The sequence below is a fragment of the Perca fluviatilis genome, chromosome 22 (genome assembly GCF_010015445.1).
Source record: "Perca fluviatilis chromosome 22, GENO_Pfluv_1.0, whole genome shotgun sequence".
In the NCBI taxonomy this organism is placed as follows: domain Eukaryota; kingdom Metazoa; phylum Chordata; class Actinopteri; order Perciformes; family Percidae; genus Perca; species Perca fluviatilis.
Window position 1 is genome coordinate 12,804,784 of NC_053133.1, and position 20,431 is coordinate 12,825,214.

General features: G+C 39.1%; 1 protein-coding gene across 2 annotated transcripts in view; it reads left to right on the forward strand.

Annotated features, from left to right (window-relative positions):
• Positions 1-20,431, forward strand: part of cntnap2a (contactin associated protein 2a) — a 404,761-nt gene that overhangs the window by 120,678 nt on the left and 263,652 nt on the right. The gene's annotated exons all lie outside the window — the stretch shown is intronic.

Sequence of the window (20,431 nt, forward strand, 5' to 3'; positions counted from 1 at the left end):
TTTCAGGAAAGGCTTATCTGTTACAACACACCTTTGTCGCTTGCTCTGTTTTTGTTCACGCACTGTATGTGGATCAGAAGTTTTGATAAATATTGTCATTTTTTTAAAGCAAGAGGTTGCAGTTGGCTTTCTGTTGCAGCAAAAAAGATTGGCACTGTATTTACACCTATCTGATTCTGGCTGAGATACAAATGCATTGTATCACAGAACTGATCACAATGTTTGCTGGCTGTGTTATTGCAGTATAAAATATTTTCTTTTGGCTACATGAGATACACAGATGCAGTTTCCTGAATGGTTTTGATTGATTGATTGATTGATTGATTGATTGATTTTTGAATCAAGACGATAAAACAGTAATCCAAAGGATAACGTGCTAAAGTAAAATACTTATTTCCAGCACGGTCCTTGGTGTTACACACATGAAACAATATACAAGAAGCAAACAAACCAGACTAAAAAGACATACAATATATACAATCTCTCATTCAGCATTTCTTTCATCAATCTTTATGAAAAAATGGGTTTTATTTTCATTATTATTGTTTTCCATATTAAAGTAGTATTGTAGTTTGCATCCACTACAGCAGTTGCTCTAACACATTGAAATCCATAGCCAGTTTAGTCAGTCCTCTCTGTCCTGCTATTGTTAAATGTCTGGACTTGCTTAGGTCTCACCTCTCCTGTGACGTTAAGTCCATATTTCCTGGAACAGTGGGCATTCATAATGCAAAATATCAACTACAGGTGCATGTGTGTGTGCACTTACATTTGTGTCTTTCCCATTGAGTGACTCTCGCATTAAATGTTCCACCTTGTTGAGAAAAAACCCAGGAGACTCAATTTTCTAAATTTCCCAAACTCCCTGATTCCAGGAAATGCATTTATCAGACAGTATATGTAAGCATTAATGACTGTGTTTGTATCCCCTTGAGAAGAAGGAGAGGAAGAGGAAGTCTGTCCCCTTCAGCTTATAGTTTTCTATTGTTATCAACACTGTCTTCTCTCCTGTCCCATGCTGCTGCAGCTTTTGCTCTCACTGGGGTTGGCAGTGCCAAGCAATCGCAGTGATAGATCACTGTTATTACCACATGTTCTCCATTACTGGAGAACAGCGGGAGGCCAGGAACAAACACACACACACACACACACACACCCCACAGAGCCAAGAAAAAGTAATGCATAATAGTACACAAGCACACACACGGAAGTATACATACTGCCTTGCGTATTCAGACTTTGCAGCTGTTGGTACATGTACATGCATATGTATGTGTATATATAGATACTAGATGCAGATACAGTTGTTATTATTATTATTATAAATGCACACATTAGTGCCAAGACAAACTTGTGCTTTGCTTTACTATAGGTAAAACACAAATGCAAACACACACTGACGGGACACAGACACACACTCATGTGAGTGCACATAAACACCACTGTAAAGTATAAACTCACAGGAGGTATGTGTTACACACATACGCAGCACATATCAGCCACCGTGAGAGTCGACTGCAGGCTGTATGAGTACTTTCCATAGAGACAGGATGAATGAGAGGCAACCAAAAAATGAGAGCATTGGCGAGAAAGGCAGAAACCTGTTGTCAATACTGTACCCCAGTGAAGTTTGATTGAGATGTGAGATTTGACTTCAGACTCCCTCTGGATTGATGTCTTATAATGACAAAGGGAGTTACCAGCTGTCCAGACAGAGCCTGTTAGCCTCCTGAGCCGTAGTGTCAGGTTGTTGTTTAAAGCCAAATTTGTCCTGTTCTTGTGTTTATGTGCGTGTGCATTCATTGGCGGGAAGTGATAAAGTAGACAAGTAGAAAAACTTTTCTGGCCCCAGTGCTTCCCTTCTTTTAATTCTGCATAACTCACTTAATAAACATAAAAACTGACGAAAGAAATTTAGCCTTTGCTCTCCTTGCACATGAGTCGAATTAAAAGCCATTTTCCTCGGGGTAATGCTATTAACATAATGCACAGCTAGGCCAAAGGGAAGTGGGGGAAAACACCATAACAATACATTAAGGTGCATATTATGGGGAAGACGTATGCCTGCTAAGGAAAAAATCAAATTGTATGTGCATAAGCACATTTTATCTTGTGCTCTATTGTGTGATCCCAGCTTAATTGTTCAGAGTAGTGTGAATGTGTACATCTACAAGTAGGTCTGAGTGCATCGAGAATGCCTGCAGGGTGAAGGAACGGGTTCATGAAACTGATTGAAGAGCAATACCTTAGAGGGAACCGATACCGCATGTACTGTACAGGAATTTTGAATTAAAGTGAATTTTAATGTTCATGAAGAACTTTAACCTGTAAAAGCAAAGAAAGGAATGTTTATTTTAATTTCAGTATTTATTATGTTCCTGTTTTCTTTTTTTGCCACTTCACTGTGCCTCCTTCTTTAAAAGAAAAAAGAAAAACAGTCTCCAGAGTGTGTGGAGTCACACATACTGTATGACTTCCTTCCTGTTCCTTATTTATCCTCCATAATAGGTCGAGTCTTGAATGCTACCATTTGAGCCATGTGTGTGTGCTACTCTTTGTCAAACATTCTTATGAAACCGTAAATGTGAAGGAAGTTGACACTGCACACCGTAACCATCAATATAAATAGTATATGTACAAAAAAGGTTATTATATTGTAGACATAGATGTACCAGTGTCTACAAGATAAGTGAGATTATACAGGTTACATTTACTTTAGTGGGTAGAGAAACAACGGGGGGTGGGGGCAAGATATCAGTTAAAGACTCAGGTGGAGAGAAGATGAGATGTGTATTGTCACAGGGGAAATAATAAAAGGAAAAAAAAAAACAGGCAGATGGACTACTAGACGGAGAATTTAGGCTCAGCATGAAAATGCACAAAAATAGAACTTAAGTGTGTCTCTTTTCGAAGTTGCTGCAGAACATGCCCGAGGGTTTGGCTTTAGTGAAGAGGATTGTGCTAAACCAGTTATGGCGCCGGGGGTGAGTGGCAGACATTGTTACAAAATAAACACGACTGAATGTACGGTCTACAACCCACATGCTGACACAATAGGTGTCCTTATCTGACTTCATATATTAACAATCAAAAACATCAATGTCCAAATTACAACATGAGTCACCTGTTTTGCTAGTGAGGAGAGATAAAAACACAAAAGGGATGAAGAGAGAGAGCTGAGTTTTGCTGTCAATAAAGAGTGGCAGATGGAAAGGCAGAGGATGTAGCTTGGCATGCAATATAAATAAAAATAAAGAGGCTAAGACCATAGCCATAGCCCGAGGGTAAGGTTTCTCTGAAAAGATACACGTGTTAACTGTTCAGCCAAAGGATAGATGCAGTCAAGAGGAGAAATTGTATAGGCGGTAGTTTAAATAAAGCAACCTGATTGGTTGAGGTCACATTTGAGGTGAGCTGATGATTCCCATTATGCATTGTTTTATAGCAGTGATTTAGATGGAATAACTAGCGATATAAGAAAGTTTTCAAAGAGACATCTGAGCCTGAAACCTGTACATTTTTCCGTTACAAATCTGCGGGGACCAATCACAAACTGGCTTATCCAATTGGCAGGTTTAACGCGATGACGATAGAGAAGCGACGGCAAGCAACTTTTTGTTTACATTCAACATGGCGGCCACCGAAGCGCAGCAACCCGTTGATGCCGCATTTCAAAGTACTTCATCCGGATCGTTGGTCTGATTGGTTGAAGGACTATCCAATTGCGTACAGTCATTTGAACTATGCCTGTTGATCACTTGTGCAGTAGAAAATATAGAGCAGACTCCCCACATTAATGTTCAATCTTAAAAGATTGAGCTTGGTCTGATGATAGCCAGACTAATCTGAGCCAAGACAATCTCAGTGATTTGTTACAATTGCATTCCATTATAACCATCTACATTTGGAGGCAATAGTTGACCCCATTATTAGGTATGACACCCACTTTTATACAGTCATTCGTTAATAAAGAAATAATGTCATGTAAAATGCTATAATAAGTATTGTTTTTTTGTAGGCTATAAAATGCTGATTTACTGATGCTGCCCACAATGAAAATTCCCTCTTATCACAATATTATTAAAACATAATACTAACAGATAGCTTTGAAAACAGCCACATGTATCTAATGATTTGTCCCAATGTTCCCAAGCTTGTGTATAATTAAGAGCTTGTAAAATAGCATCATACCAGTGTTTCCCACACACAGACTAATTTGTGGCGGTGCGCTACACAATCAACACCGGCCGCCACATATTGCTTTTGGTTTTTATTATTATTTTTTTTCTTTTTAAACACTATTTAAAACACGCAGGGTATTCGTCCAGCTGCATTTCTTTTCCCTGCTCTCCTCCGTCTCTATATCACTCATGCGTCTCTCTCACATAGGCTACACACACACACTCACACACACACACACACACATACACACCCAGCCCCTCCCTTGCGTTCACAAAGCGTCTGTCTCCATGAAAACGAGAGAAGACGGCTGGTGAAATTCACAAGTTCACGAAAAGGTTGGTATCTCGTGAACACCTTACCCTACACAATCACACATTAAGAAGTGCTATAAAAATATTTTATAATCTGAATACAATCTTGTCAGTGTGTTAATGTTGGAGTCCTGACCCGAGTCTTAGCAAACAAGCAATTGTGCCTGCTTTAGAAAGTTTAATAGTCGCAAGTTTGCGGTAAAATGCAGTTGGGTTGTCAAGGTCAAAACACTATATATAGCAGCTGTGAATCAAATAAACTCATTATAAATAATTTCTTTTTTTACTCTTACACTGAATGTTTGCTGCTTCAATCCAGATGAGTATTGAAAAGTATTTTCCGTGACTGAAAAAGGCACGTGTTGAGGATGAGGACCAGCCTGGAGGTATATTTGAGTGTGTACCCTAAACCCAACAAATACATGTACATGCAAATAAGTAATGGTACTTTTTGTGCCATGAATAAAATGAGCTGAAATAATATTCAATGCCAAATAACAAAAGAAGGATTTAAAAGTGCATCACAACTTTTAGAGAAGCGGCTGCAAATTTGCTGCAATGATCATAAACCTTATCAAGATCTTTGTGGAACTGAATACACAATTACCTGTGACTATGTACCAGTGTTGTAGTACTTAAGACTGGTCTTTGTCTTAAGACCGGTCTCAAGACCACATTTGCAAGTCTCGGTCTCGTCTCGGAATCAACCGCCTTTTTACTCGGTCTAGTCTCGGTCTCGGATAAAGAGGAATCTGGATTTTATTTCAAGACCGGTCAAGACCACAACTTCAGGGACATCACTAAGTTGCCTGTCTGATTTATGTGTTAACATCATTACTGTGATTGGATGCAAAATGTCCTGCTTCAAATGCAACCAATAACTTGATTCATTTCTAGATTGAAATGTGTTATTGTCAACCACCTCTCTTCTTCACTTCCAAGAAAGTGAATCTCGGATACAGAAGAAGGTCTGGCTGTCTGGCACTGGTCTGGTCTTGGTCTTGACCCGGTCTCGCCCTGCCTTGGTCTTGGCCTTGACTCGGTCGCAACCCCTCAAAGTCTTGGTCGTGTCTTGGTCTTGATAAACTCTGGTCTTGGTGATGACTTGGTCTCCGTTTAGGTGGTCTTGACTACAACACTGCTATGTACTGCATATTCTACAAAGCTGCCATTGGAAGTATAAACATCAAAAGGGACTAATTGTTCTTTGCTAAAGGAGTTACAATTTGATATTCTACAAACGGAGTCCTATAAAACAGATTTACCAAGGTTTCTTCTTAAGCCAGGCCAGTTTGACTAGTTAAAAACAGGTTTGACTAATAACAGACTAATAATAATAGTGGTTTTCCATTTAAGGTCTTCCAGTGTCAGTGCCTTGGTATTGTATGTGCTGGCTCAGTGGCATGGCTTACTGGAACGCTGAAATTGTACAGAGATGGTTACACCTGTGCATTTTAAATAAATGAGGTTTGACTAGTCAGATTTTTCAGTGCACTATAGTTCAGATCTCTTTAGGGGGAACAAAGTTGTGTAAGTCTGTAGATTCAGATATTCATGTTGTAATATCTGTTAAACCTCAGATCCAAAGATCATATGTTCCTTTGGACCACAGAGAACATGTGATTGGCAGTCATGGCCATACTATACAGTGGTTGCCCTTGCTATAAAACTTATCTGAAGAAGTAGGAACTTGTATTCCTCCCCTGTGCCCTTGCTTTACAGAATAGCTTGAGGTTCCATTTTACTCTGCTCCTATTCTACCTCCAAACCCCTTTTGATCTTTCTTCCAATTAATTTTGTCCTTTCAGTCCCAGATACAATCCAAACTTTTTCTTCCAAGCTTCCAAGCTTTTTTTTTTTTTTCTGGCTGTGGAATAGTTTACTCATGCCTTTTATATCCTCCTCTCCCATTTCTCAAATTCCTCTGCTCTTTTTACATTTTTTTTTTCAATCTGTTAAAGGTTATTGAGACTTCATGATAGTTCTTATTCTCTCTTCTCCTCTCTCTATCTTTCTTTGCGTGGCCATGGTATTCTACATGGCACATTGATTAATATTGTTTTAAAATGAAACCTATAAATAACTTGACTTGACTGTACAACTCTGAATTTGGTCTATTAAACTGTGAAACTTACATTGCTAGTATTGGTCTGACATTAATTATCAAATGTGTTATTCATAATATGAGTGTAGTGATTTGGGAGGAACAGGTTCAGTTACTAAAGTTCTGAATATATATATATATATATATATATAGAGAGAGAGAGATAGAGAGAGAGAGAGAGAGAGAGAGAGAGAGACTGGAATTTCAAACAAGAAAGTGGATGAGGTGTTTTCAGGCAGTTGAGAAAAAGTGCTGTCTGTGGGAGAAAAAGCTCCATTTGGAGTGAAATGTGTGTTTTTTTGTACTTTATTCATCTTTTAAATGCTTTAACTCTATACTATAACACACTAAAAGACGGGAAAAATCCAAAAAAGCATAGTAGGGGCTCTTAAAGAATCCACATGCTTAGGTTCCAACAAGAGTCATGTGCCTCTGCCAGTAGAATTGAAAACATGCTACTTTAGTTTATTGAACCTCATCTGCACATCAATGTCATTTAGTTTGTGTAACCTCTTGATGATACAATGACCATTGTACCACTGTTAACTATTACACTAACACGGCTGCAACCACAATCTTATACCTCTCAAATGCTTAATATAGAGCTCTGCCGATACAAGTCATCATGCAATGTAAAACTATGGGCTGTAAATACTCATCTACAGTATGTTAATTCCAACACAGATTGTGTTTACATATATTTATAGGATACAGAAGTATAATTAAAGCATTTCGAAAGTCAGAAGACAAGGCTTTGAATATTGATTGATTATGGTACATACACAGTTACAATAACAACCACTATCTCACTTTTACACTACCTAAAATAGCACAAACCTTTATGTAGTTTTGCATTTTTAAACAGTCAATATTTTGTCAGTTTGTCAGGTTATATATTCACTTTCTGAAATCAAAAACAATGTGGGGCAAAAGCAAATGATGCCAGCAATTGATTACAGGCATTTTTCCCTTTGTTCTTCCACAGTAAACTTGTCATGTGTTTGGTTGCTCCACATTTCATGCAAAGATCAAACAGTGAAAATAAATGAAAAAAAATAAATGTTCTTTTCTAGTAGCCAATCAACATCACCACACTGCTACTGTATATTGCCCAGATGGACTAAGCCTTTGCCAAAATTAGCCTCTGAAATAGATACTAGAGTTAGAATGGATTCTGCCATAGAGTGCATTGTAAAACATTCATTCATCACTTTAGGATTGATTCATGTCTAGGTTTAATGCGAGTACAGTATCTGCAAGTCAGACTGAGGTTAGGTATTTGTTGCCATTTATCTTTGAAGCCATTTTGAAGTATGCCAGAAAACAGCAGAGGAAGTCCTGGAAGCAAGGGCAAAACCTACATCTGTTCTCTTTAAACATTGAAGATGTAGAGCAAAACAAAGCGTTCATCATAACATCTCACGATTCTCAGGAATATTAGTCCATGTGTCAATCCATAGTGGTTTTTGCACCGTCAAAACCAAACAACATTTGAAATGTGACCTGATATTGGGTGTTTTTTTTTGTAGCTGATCATCTCAATTAAAACAATGTAGACTAACAGCCGTCTGAAAAATCATCTTACTCAAAACACAAATTGACTGATAAATATGAAGGCCATAGCTAACTGAGGCATAATAAGAAAAGTTTATATAAAACAAGAAATTTGCTGAGGTAGCAACGAGTTTTATCAGTATAGCGTATTTGGCAAAACCCAGCACCAGTCAACATATTTGCATAGTGGCAGAAAAAAAAAATCTTCCTCAACCATTTTTGGTATTATTCAGACATTTCTCATATCAGCCAATGTGGCCAAACAGCACGAAGAGATTTCACACATGAGTTTATCCTATTTACAGTAATTGTATATTAATATATTTGTGTGCACGTTTGTGTGCATGTCTGTGGAACACTGATATGTTGGAGAGCCTTTCTATACCCTACAGTTTATAAACACATCAAATGTATTTCTTATGTCCCAATGCCCATTTCTCAAATTTTTCTTTGAAGAATCAGTTTTGATCTTGATAATTAAAATTATATATATATATATATATATATATATATAATGTAATTTGGTAAAATACTACTGGTTGAAGACATGCTCAAATGAACACAGGTGAAAACTGGAGATAGAGCAGTGGATAACTAGAGCAGTTAAAAAAGACAGACAATAAAATAAATAAATTATTATATAAATTAAATTACAAGTTAGATCTACTTTTATAGGCCATTAATTAGCGTTAAAGTCATCACAAAGGCTTTACAACACCCACAATATGAACATTACCCCTGACCTTAGACTCTCACAGTGAAGAAAGAAAAGCTCCCACACAAATCTCATTAAGACAGCGCAGCATATTAGGCATAAAGTGTGTATATATATATAAATCAGAAAGTAAATCTTGTGCTTAGCTGGACCTTGTGTGTTATTTACTTGATTTCTCACCTGAAGCGCCAACCCTCCCAGCTATGCGTTGCCAAAGACTTTTTTAAACAATATTTACAATGCCAGGACTGTGGGTTTATAAAGGTTCAGGATTTTTTTTGCCGTCAATGATAAAATTCTCCACGTCTATTGTAACAGCTACTAGGCCACAGAAGAAGATGTGCTTTTACCGCAGGAGAGAATAACTCAAGGAACTGTATACAATATGTGCCAAGTGTGCAGCAAGACTGAAAACAATTTAACTTTTCTGGGAAATCAACTTTTTAAAATAGGACAGTGTCATGACAGTTTAAAAAACGTGTGTCCCCCTTTGCTCAAGTGTGCACCACCACAGTTTACTGTAGGTTTATACAGAAAGACAAGGCCATTAGGACCGTTCGAGATGAGCCAGGTCTGCGCAAAATCGATACACCGGCGATCGCTGCCCAATGCATGCTGTAGATTTGTGTCCGACTTACTCTGGCGTCATGCACACGTGGGCAACGATAACCTCATGAGATCACGGCGGCCGCAGGTTTGAGACGCAGGCAGCCCAGTTGCTTTTCACCGATGGGAAATGCCTGGCTCTCAGCTGATCTTACAGCTGATTGGTTCAGAATGTCAACATGATGACGTTTTATATAAACTTTTTATTGTTTTTGAATTGGAGGTATTTTAATTGCTATTTGTCTGATTTACAGGCTTATTCTGTTTATATTCTGTTTGTGGCTGATAGTGATGTTTAGAAGTCAGAGAGAGTAAATCTGTTCAGATTACGGATCATCTACAGTCTGTTGTTTATTAACATCAGCAACAGATTGCATGTAGAGCATTTTGACAGCTACTCTATTAAAAAAAACTGGAGACTGTGAACAAGCTGATTTTTAAATCGTAATCGAACCTAACAGGATGTGAGTGTTTCTGTGACTTCCTGTTCAGCCTGAAGGCTGCTGGAAACGGCCAGAAACTGTCCGACTTTATCGCAGCTTTTTGTCCCCGCCCCCGGCTGCTGCCGCCTGCTCTCTCCCACTTTACAGGCAAGGCACAGTTCATCTCGAACAAGCCTATTGTCTTGACATGCACAATGTTGCATCAATGTGTTTGGGACTACACAAAATAAACACAGAAAGAACTGTTGGCTAATACATCTGGTGTTTGGCATCAATGGCGGCTGAGTCAGCATTGCTTTATAACGTTGTGACTATACTGTAAGACAGCCAAAACTACCAAGCTACAGTCTGGAACAGATTGGAGACTTCCCTACTGTATACACACTGAGCAACTAATTTGCTCAACTCCCACTTTTGATAACACAGACAGCCCAACATAAATGCGCACAGGCCTGAAAAACAAAAACAAAAAAGCACACAAACAAAATGCCTCCAATCAGTTTCTAAGCCGGCATTGCCACTATACCCACGCTGTGGGGAGATCTTTACTCTTGCTTTTACACCCTGCACAAGCACTCTCTTTCACACACACAAATGCACAGTAATGCACACCTTACACTGGCACACACTCGCACAAGAGAAAGGGTCTTGCTTTCAGCCAGCACTCTCACTGTGCCCGTAAGCGCAAAGTCAACTGTTTTATCCACACTGCCGACGGGAACAGCCTTGCATCTTCTTCTGTCACACTGACACAACAAGAGAAGTGCAGCGAGAAATACAAAGCCAGAGAGATCGAGGGAAAAGAGGAGAGATACACAGACAGAGAGGGAAATGAAACCGAAACAAAAAGAGACACAGGGACAGAGAGAAGGGAACTGTATCTGTAGCTGAAGCTTTCTATTGCAGGGCTGTCTACACCTGACTTCCTTCACTTTCTACCATCGGTTTCTACTCTTTTTCTCTTCTTTTCTCCTGACTGAAAGAGATATTCTCTCAACACCTGACCTGTCATATTTCAGCTCCCCTGATGTGCAGTACAGGCAGATAAAGAGGCAAGGAATGATGGCCACAAGTAGTGTGTTGAGGGGAACAGAGGGGAGAAGGCACCGCAACAAAGTTTATTTATAGAGCGCTTTTCACAGATAAAAATCACAAAGTGCTTTACAAGGTACAACCACATTAAAATACATTGAATAAAATTAAAACATTTCAAAAGTCAAAGATAAATTAAACCCAGTCAACTAAAAGCTTGTTTAAATAACAGTGTCTTGAGTTGCCTTTTAAAAGAATCAACAGAATCAGCTACACGGAGGAGCAAGGGCAAGGCGTTCCAGAGTCTGGGGGCTACAGCCTCGAAAGACAGCTCTCCCCGGGTTTTATAGCGAGTCTTTGGGACCATTAAAAGACTTTGGCCTGCTGATCGAAGGGCACGGCCTGGGGAGTATGAGCGTAACAAGAGATGTACAAAAAAGTGATTGATAGGATGCCAGGTGGCCTTGCTGATGTACATACATACATAAGAAACAGATGAATTATTTGATTTTATCCGGGAGATTTTAATTATTAATAAGTACATCAGCCTAAGACATTTCCAGTGACCCTGTCTACATACCGTAATAAACAACCTATTGTAGGGTCCTGACCCCTAAGGTAGAGACTTGATTATGTAATATACTGTAATAATACCTAGCTTTTCTACAGTAGGAATAAGATGGATCATAGATACAAAAACTATCCTCACATTATAACTGTACGTCTTGTTCCCGTGATAAGCATTTTCTTTGATTTCAAAAGAAAAAAAATTGAGAAACGGCTAATGAGCTAACTTCTGATTGTGCACCAGAATTTCTCTTAAAAGTGCAACATGTAATACTGACAGCTATTGTTTAAAATAGTTACTGCAGTACAAATTCAAAATACTGGAGAGAGTTGTCTCTCATTCCCAGACTCCCCAGAGGTTGCCAGGCTGAGACCGCAGCATCCAAAACAATGTTGCTAGACGCTTGTCTCACATAGCCAGACATTACTTCACAGCACAGCGGAGTAGCTAACGTTATGTGCTGGCTATAAAAGCCTGTGCGGAGCTCTGTACCTAACTGACAGACACACTTCCTCGGGTTAGAATTACGGTAGGAACTGCTAAAAATAACACTACCTTGCCATCCTCTCCACCTGACTGAACACACTTTATTGGCTCAGAATTACGGCAACAATTGCTAAACACGCTGCAAAATCACGGTCCTCTCTTCCCAATTTACAGCCCCTCTCTCTTTGCTTAAAATAACTCACCGTTGTCGGCTACGGCCGAAATGACATAAAATGCCTGTCTCTTGTAACGTTAGCAGTTCAGGAGGAAATTAGCTAACTCAGTGTCCTTTTGGGCTCCAAGCTAGGGTGACCAGACTTCCTCGGTTTCCGGGGACAGTCCCAGCTTTTGGTGACCTTTCCCCGGCTGGAGCTGTCCCCGGAAATGTCCCTGGTTTTCACTGTGACTGACAGACCCGAAATTGGATGAAAGAGAGAAAACATTGACCAAACGTATAGTTGTGCATCCTACACAGGGCTGGCTCAAGACAGCCAGAGCAAGCGCAGCTCAGAGCTCAGAGATGTTTTAGAATGCCCATTTTATGATGCTAAAATTACTGTTTATTTACATGGAGTCTGGTGAGTTTAGCGAATGCAATTTCGCAGACTTTTTTATGTTTAAAAAAAGGATCTTACTCTTTAACAGAAAGATTGACCTCCTTAGAAATCCTTTCCATAATGTTGTCAGACACTTAGAATATTAATCTGAGCATGGCAGCGGCAAAAATGAGCACTTTTTTTATGAACGTGAATACAAGCTGGACAATTGTCCTATTAACTTACATTGTAGCTTGTTTCGCCATTGCCGACTGCATTGATCTTGTTTGATACTGGACCAATGTCAAAGGAAAATATTTCCTGAATAGTTTTAATTGTATCCAATACTCAGTGAGCTGTTGCAGAAACAAGCCCAGTGTGAAGCAATAAAGCAAAAGCTGTCAGATAAATGCAGTGCAGTAAACATTACAACATTTCCCTCTGAGGTGAAGTGGAGTAGGCTACAAGTATGAAGTAGCAGCAGGGGCGATTCTAGAATCAGACCTTTAGGGGCGCTCAGCCCCTAATGAGAATGTAACACGGATATAGCGCATGCAAAAGTGTTAATCCATGCCATGAAATTACCAACTTCTTCACAACCGCACTCCTGACAGATAGAGACTCAGCCAAAGGCGTTAGTCTGGCACAACCACCTCAACCAGAATCTAAGCTTTCCAATGATATTAGTGCCAGTTGCTGTGACAAATGGTTTGCGAGAAGATTTATATTGAACTGAAATGTTATCATATTTGCATTCTGTACAAATCTCTGCTCACCCATTACTCTCTGTGAAATATCTCACAAACTCTTCACTCAACACATGCATCAGTACAACAAGCGGTTCCTGGGTAATCCGGTTTTGAAATTGCAACAACATTTCTACATGGTCTCAAAATTATAATGTATTCTCATGTAAACTATTACTGCATGTTTATAATTCTGAAGTGCCAAAATAGTTCAGGCTACAGCACAAATATTTCCATCCATAGATAAGAATAATCAAGTCTAACCTCTGAATTTCTTTTCAAAGTGCACCAGATTGATGCATTTAAACGTTAATATATAGACAAACAGACATTCCATCAAGTAACGTAAATTTCAAAAGGAGAAAATACTGGCATTATCATTGTTGTCAGAAAAGATAGTATTACAAGTTAGCATGTTTCCTTAATATCTGATGACTCATTGGGGTCATTTTTGATTTATTACAGTAAATATATTACATATTGGACCTTTTTAAGTAATAATTAAATAAATGTCTGCTTTGCCAATGGAACTTTTCAAGCTGGGTGTTCACCCAGTGTTTGTGTTGTTGATAGATTTTGTGTAATCCCACGTAAACCCATTTTGAATTTGAACATTAAACAGTGATAGGTCCTAAAACTAAAATAATGAGTATGTATGAGTATTTATGTACTAATGGTTTATAGCACAGACTATGTGTAAAATTTGTTAAATTTGACATATTCCTGTTATGGTTTTATGTGACATCTGGCACTTTTACATTTTAGCATTTCCAACTCACCAAAACCATTAACCATATACTGTAACACTTGTGGCACATAAACACATGAATCTTTTCGAAGTCCCTCTCATTGCGCAACTCTGTGACAAACCATCACAGATTTCACATCCTTGCTACAAAACCTGGTTTTGATAGCAGTCAAAGAGCAGAATTTTAAAACTGCCCAATCCATTCCTCTCTGGGGCAGAACAGCCAGCGATGTAAAAAGAAGGATGTCCTTGATGGCTACATCAAAAAGAATGTGTGAAAGTGATAAGGTATTTGGGTTCTATCCTACAATATATGAACATATTAACTTGTGTGGGTGAAAATGTGTATGAACATTTGCTTTGATCTCTGAATTTTCTGTTATTATTTTGTATGTGTTGCCGTGTGTGAGTGTGTGCGTGCATGCATGCATGCTCACGCTGATGTGTGCTGCAGTAATAGAAGCTGTCCTGCAGCACACAGTCTGGTGTTTGCAGCCGGAAAGCTGTCATAAACAATCTGCTCTAGCGTCAGTTAAACAGCAAGCGTGGGAGAATTGGGTGCTCTATAGGCTACAACCAGCCCCATGCTCTCTAAATAGACCAACCCATCTGCCTAATGCACTGAAATCAAAATGAGCAATGGATATCCCATATGACATTGCAATAGTTATGCGACAACAGGTTGGCAAGCAGTGACACTAGTCTGTGGCTCTGGGAGGTCTTGAGTTTTGATACTGAGTGAAGTTGAAGTCAATCTTAACTACACTGTGAAAACTGTCAGACTGTGGATATGTTCCTGCAGGAAATGTGGCTTTTTCTGGTTCAAATGATTTCACACATACAAGTGATGAGGTTACTGTAATGTGTTAGAAATAGACTCCAGCCCGTAAGCCAAAATAGCCTTATACTACTCTAACAGGACACATGAAGTACTTTTAATCATTGTGGTAAACCAGAACAAATGGTTTTTGACATTGAACTGTCGGGCACCTGGATAGCTCAGTTGGTGGAGGTTGGAGTGAGAGTTTTACTCCTCGACGCAGCGGGCCGGGGTTCGACTCCGACCTGCGGCCCTTTGCTGCATGTCATTCCCCCTCTCTCTCCCCTTTCATTTAGACAGAAGGCCTATTAAATATAGCCAAAGAAAAAGGTCTGTCTGTCTGTCTGTCCGACACATCCAGACAAATGTTGACCGCAGACCATGTCTTTATAACATTTTAAATGTCAATTCATCTTTCCCACAGGCTAATTCCAAAATATTTTGGTCTCTTGACCCTTTTGTCAAGCATTACCATCAAGGCAAGATGTTCCTTGATCAACCTTTTAATCCATGGAAATGTATCTTACAGTAAAAACTAAGGTTGATTTCTATGAAGATGTAGATGTTCTGGTCCCCATTTGAATATCATATTTTCTGACCAAGTTTTCCCCTTGTACAAAAAAATAGTGAAATCTTATGAGCACTAGGGGTGGGAATCACCAGAGGCCTCACGATACGATATCAGCACGATACTTATGTCACGATACAATATTATTGCGATTTTAAAGATATTGCAATATTCTGCGATATATTGCAATTTATTACCTTTTTTCCAACTTCAAATTTTTCCCAATTTCAAATTATGTCCCCAAAAGGAAACTTTGTCAACATCTGTTTTATTTAAAATGTTTTATTTTGTCTGTTTTATTGTTCATCTCACTTCAGTTTTATTGCTGCAAAATTGGATTGTCAAGCAGACAAACTGACCAACACATATATAATAAAAGATCGATGCTTGGCATCTGTGTATCGATACAGTATTGCCATGGAAAATATTGTGATACTATGCTGTATCGATTTTTTCGCCCACCCCTAATGAGCATAGATCACAAGGTTTCAGATGGTCCAGATAGTAAATGTTGGTTTGCATCCTGTCTCTAAGCTAGACCTGACCGGCTTGAGTTATACAAACGTATTGTTTAGTGAGTTCACACTCTCTTTTTCTTTCTTGGGTCGGTTTCAAAATGAGCTTTAATAATGATAATGAGCTATAATATAACTGCAGATTTCATAGGTTTGTTGATCAATACCAGTGATTCAGAAATTGCTTCACTACCCACAGAGTTCTGGCTTTGAAAAACTCTTTTTCCAGCCTGCACAACATCGTGAATCAGTCATCCTCCCCACTCAGTTTAAGCTTTTCCATGATGGAGCATGCTGCTATGGGCAAGCAACACATTTTACGTTACCTCATGAACTATTTCTTATCACTTTAAAGTTTAAATTAGGCCTATGTAAATTATAGATCTCCAGTTGCTGTGCCAGAGACAATGTTGTAATTACTACCACCTACAACATACCTAAATAAGATTTATGGTCTAAGTTATATTTAGGGATATTATTATTAGTGAAAGAATGGAAAGCCTTGTTTTCTGGTATTATCCTGCTCATGTAATAGTGTAAAGGACCACTTTGGAGTTTTAATGTATGCTGCTGAGTTAATGACTAAAATGGGTCAAATATTTGTATGTGCTTTAATGTAATTTGTATGTGATTGCCCGGAAATTCTGTGCACCAGCAATGTCGAAATGTGTCCCTTTGGTGGCACCGTAGTTTTTGCACAATGGAGGATGAGCTTTAAAAAGGTAGCTGGCAGGTGTGAATGGCACGCAGCTGTGTTTGTGCCTACTGGATTTTATCTGAGATTTTGTGTTTCTTTTATGAACTTTGAGAACTTTCCGCCCGTTTCATGATGGGAGAAAGGACGATTGGATATTGTTTTGCATTCCTTGGTGAGCGCAGCGAGGTACGATGTGTTTTCATTCATAGTAATTTAGAAATTGTTTGCATGTATGTACGGTCTATTTTGCTGTGTAATCAATGTTTGTCATCCGAAATGTTTGTTCACGTAATGAAGTTTATATCCGTGAAAACGCGTGTGAAATGTTTGTTTTATTTATGTTTTCAATACAGTTTTCACGGTGCTAAGGTGACGATGGATTAACGAATGTTGAACGTCATGCTGGACTGGCAAACTAAATAACTAAATAAAAGACACCTTACGCATCAGTCGAGACTCTCTTTTTGGAGCCAATGGCTGCTACAAATAGTATTGATCCTTTTAATAGTTGTAGTTTTGAGACGCAAGCTTGCTCATTGCTTACATAAACACATTTTTGCATAATTCAGTGTGTTAAAAACAGACTTCAATATCAAAACCCTAGATAATCTGATGCCATTAAACATTTATCAATTACATATAGACTACCACCTTCCATCTACTATCCAAATAAGTTTAAATCTTTCAAATGTGTCTGCTATATAATCTTCGTATTAGACCTGAGGATGGACCATCTGCATTCCTCCTGACCTTTTTGGGTTCACACTGAATATTTATGGACTGTAGTGAATCTTTACTCTACCTATGTATTTACCACTATACAGATCTTCAAAGTTACGCTACTCCACACATGCGAAGAAATGTGTTTGCACATGTGCCAATATGCTTATCACTCACACAACAGACACATTCATGCAGAAACACAAACAAAGTTCATTAAGAAGGTGTGATGTATGGCATGTTTTTTTTTGTTGAGCTAAATTACTTGAAGGTCCCATAGCATTAAAATTTCACTTTATGAGGTTTTTTTAACATTAATATGCGTTCCCCCAGCCTGCCTATGGTCCCCCAGTGGCTAGAAATGGCGATAGGTGTAAACCGAGCTCTGGGTATCCTGCTCTGTCTTTGAGAAAATGAAAGCTCAGATGGGCCGATCTGGAATCTTGCTCCTTATGAGGTCATAAGGAGCAAGATTACCTCCCCTTTCTCTGCTTTGCCCGCCCAGAGAATTTGGCCCACCCATGAGAGAGAGACATCATGGCTTTCAAACGAGCAAAGTGGCAGTTGGTCAAGGCCACACCCCACCCTCCACCCTGCCCCCCCCCCCCTCTCCCCTCCTCAATAGCATTTAAATCTACAGACACAGAAATGGCACATCCCAAGGAAAGCTCATTGTGGGACTGGCTCTAGTGGCTGTAATTCTGCACCAAGGCTGAATTTCGGGAAAGAGACTTCAGATTCAGTATTAGGGGACCACTAAGGCCTATATAAAAGCATCCCAAAAGCACCATGTCATGGGACCTTTAATTTGTGTGAGAACAGGTCCAATGAGAAAAACAATGACATAAAAAATGTCAGATTGTTGTTTTTGTATTGTGCATTCCTTTTAGTTTTTTAATTCAACATGTGACTCTTGTCCCTGATGGGGAATATGATTTGAGGGTTCTGTGTAACATTCCCTCTATCAGAGGAGTTGTTTTCCAGCTGTACGACTCTCTCAAAGCTGCAGCTGTTGTCTCCTCTCTAACATCTCCCTGTTTCGGTGGCTCAAAGGGATGAATTCCAGAGCAATCGTTTGCACATTGCTTTAACACTGCCATCTGTCAAGTTGTAAAATTCCTCCCAGTGTCTAAATATTAGCAAGTGATAAAAAGACTTTCTAGATTGTATTGCTATATAATTCTAAAGATAGGGCACAAGCATAGTGAGGGTTGAACTATTCAGAAGTATGTTGCTGGTCCACCACTTTGGTTAAGACTGAAATATTCCAAAAGGTAATGGAATAGAATGCCATGAAATTGTGTACACACATCCACATTCCCCATAAGATGAAGCCTACTGAATTTGGTGATCTCCTGATTTTTCCTCCACCGCCACCAGCTGTTGAAAGTTTCTACTTATCCAGGGAATCAGTCAGGGATATTTTCTAACTGTTTAATCATTTATAGCAAATATTTATACAGTTTTAACTGTTTGAGTGAGCTCTCAATTAATCCAGGCAGTGATGAGGGTTATACATGAACATGAGTCTTAGTTATATCACAAATACCGTATCAAACACCACGTAGGGTTTACTCTTTGCCCTAGGTTGACTGTTAGCCTGGCAGATTATCGATCCATCCTACAGCACTTATTTAAAAAGAAAATATGTCACTTTTACAGCGGGTTCGACTCTTACTCCCATTATTTCCTTACAAGCAACGTAGCATTTAAAGGCTATTTTTTTAAACTGTCTGGCGCAGTGCTCACTCCACAATAAATGCTACTTTACATCACTTCCAGCAAACTTCACAGAGAACAATGAGGGGAAACAAAAACAGCCAGTTAGGCTTCCAACAACGTTTTATACCATGGTCTGGGTGAATACTCGATTCTGATTGGCTGCAGGGTGTCCATTAAAAAGTGATGTAGGACACCTAGTAAAGGAGTCCGATGAAACTGACTGTTTACTGTTCTAAATGAATGCGCTACATTAAATCAATAAGGAAATGTGGATTTATTTTTTCCAACTCGTCCTCTGAACACCACAGGATGGCGCTAAAACACACAGGCTGCAAGAAGTAAGTTCTACTGGCCCTCTGGACTGACTTTGTTTCACAGAGAATAACGCTATCTCACATATCTCAGCTCGCTGCTTCAGGCTGCGCCACTGCAGCCGACAGCAACGTTACACATCGCGGATCAAATTCTTCGTAAAAGTCGTTATATTGTTTTGGGGACAATGGCATGGCTGATAGCTAGCTTGTCTTGTTGTTCAACATACTGTCAAATTATTTTTACTGATTGCCAACTGTACACAATGTTATTGACTTTGGATCTTGCTAGCATAGCGTTAGCTTTCTGGCTCGTAGCTAAACTGAAGGGTTCTATCAGCTGAGCGGACTATATAAATATCTCCGGTTGCTAAGGGAGGCAAGTCGTATCTAAGGTTCTTCCTAATTCCTGGTGGAGAGAACAACATTTGCATTGCATAAGAACCTGATGGATGGGAATGATTGTTCCAGGTATTAGTCAAACCGTCAGGCGTAACCAGGGAAACTGAGTTATTGTTTGGATAAACTTTAGATTTCGATTGTAAAACTAATTAAAATATGAACTAATGTTTTAAAAATGTGTTATTTGGCAAGTGACCATGGTATAAGCGGGTTAATGCCCTTCGAGGTGTCCATTGTCAGGTATTAATGGACTTCGCTGCGCGTCGGACGGTTGACGCCTCGCCGTCGTCCATTAATACCTGACAATGGACACCTCGTCGGGCATTAACCCTTACATATTCACCGGTTCAAATGACTTTGGAAGTTTAGATAACCCACTCGACTGTCCTTCTCTTACAGACGTGAACTAACCACAGACTGTTGCCTTGTTAATGGACTTACAGCAGTGTGCGTCCACCATCTCCTTAGGAAAGATATCGGGGTCTATTTCGCTAGATCTTTGACTTCATTTACTTTGGCTCTCTATCTACCAAAGAAGAAAATGACAGAATACAACCTGTGTCTACAATCTAAATGCTATTTTTGGTTTTCCAGACACTTATCTTTCTTTACGTACTCCCATAGCAAGGTTGAATACAACTTTTT